This window comes from Lolium perenne, chromosome 2, assembly GCF_019359855.2.
Source record: "Lolium perenne isolate Kyuss_39 chromosome 2, Kyuss_2.0, whole genome shotgun sequence".
NCBI lineage: Eukaryota > Viridiplantae > Streptophyta > Magnoliopsida > Poales > Poaceae > Lolium > Lolium perenne.
Genome location: NC_067245.2, coordinates 231652636 through 231654232, shown reverse-complemented (window position 1 = coordinate 231654232; position 1597 = coordinate 231652636). Strand labels below are relative to the sequence as shown.

At 52.2% G+C, this 1597-nt stretch overlaps 1 non-coding gene across 1 annotated transcript; it reads right to left on the bottom strand.

The window, feature by feature from the left end:
* Positions 1–245: 245 nt before the first annotated feature.
* LOC127337296 (small nucleolar RNA Z247) lies at positions 246–384 on the bottom strand. The gene has a single exon (XR_007873709.1). It is a non-coding gene; the product is annotated as a small nucleolar RNA Z247 (small nucleolar RNA).
* Between the last annotated feature and the right edge of the window lie 1213 nt (positions 385–1597).

Genomic DNA, 1597 nt, shown 5'->3' with positions numbered 1-1597 from the left:
CAAGATTGGAGACTTGTTGCCGCTGTTGTTGCCGCCTCCATGACGACCTTGATAGCCGCCGCGGTTGTTGTTGAAGTTGCCGCCGTTGCGGCCACCGCGGTTGAAGTAGCCAGGGCGACCGCGGTCACCACCACCACCACGGCCTCCACGACCGTGGCCACCACCGCCGCGCCCTCCACGTGACGCAGCGTTTGCAGAGGGCTGGAACCCGGTTGCGTCCTCGTCCTGAAGGAGACGGAGGCGCGTCTCGTACGTCAGTAGCTGGGAGTAAAGATCTCCCAGCGTCACCGGTTCCACGCGTGCCGCCATAGCCGACACCAGGGAGTTGTACTCCATATCGAGCCCTGCAAGAATATAAGACACCATCTCATCTTCATCTAGTACCTTTCCCGCAGCAGCCATCTCGTCACCAAGCAGCACCATCTTGGAGAAGTAGTCTGCGGCCGTGCGGTTGCCCTTCTTGGTGTTGGAGAGGGCGAAGCGCAGCTGAAGAATCCGCGACCTCGACTGGGCCGCGAACATTGCCTCGATGGCCGCCCACATCGGAGCGGCGCTGATATGCGAGGCGACCTGCCACAGCACCTCCGGGGACAGGGAGTTGGAGAGGAAGCCGAGCACGGCTTGGTCGCGCGCCATCCAGCTGGTGTAGTCCGGGTTGGGGACGTTCAGCTCCTTGCCGTCCTCAGTGACGGTCATCATCTTGTTCGGTTCCTTCTCGGAGCCATCAAGGAAACCCATCAGCTGGGCTCCTCGGATTGGCGGAAGAACTTGAGCCTTCCACAACAGGAAATTGTTCCTTGTAAGCTTCTCGGCGACCCCATGTCCAAGAGCGGGAGAGAAGGGAGAGAGGGAGCTTGAGGAGGCAGCCATTGGAGATGATTTGGAGGAGTCGCTCTGATACCATGTAAAGTATTGGGTTGAAGCATGCCCTTGGACTCAGGCTGCGTACGTGTTAAATAGGAGCAGAAAACTTGCTCAACAATTACAGAGATTACAGAGATGATCCGGTATTGAATGACTAAGATATTCCTTGATTCCTAAGCTAACTATACAAGGTATGGAACCTGGAATATTTCCTACCGGATCATCTAAACGTGACTACACAAAACGTTACACGTACATGTTGTTTAACAAAGATGCACTATCCCTACGCTGCATGGTAATGCCCGGGAAACTATAAAAAGAGTCTCTTTCTCAGTGCTCTAAGCACTTTCTGTTATTCCTAGGCTTCTTTGTGAAACCACACAGCATGAACTTGGTAACCTCGGTGTAAACCCGTTCTTTCAGAAAGGTCACACGCCTTAATTTGAGCTCCATATGACGTGATCAGTCTTACGTCAATTCCTCTGCAGATTAAATAACTTGACTCAGACCTCTTGATTGCCTTATGATCTCTCGACAGATATGATGATGATTTGGCCAGTAGTGAAGTCTGAAAAGGCACGCGGGCCAAAATATATAAATACATATGTATTAGTAGCGTTGAACCCTTTCCAGGTTCAATATGTTTGATGACTAGACGACGGTTTTTTCCTCTAATTAAAGACGTTGACGACGCTGCTATCGGACAGTCGATGCACGGAATGTGGTAGGAGAC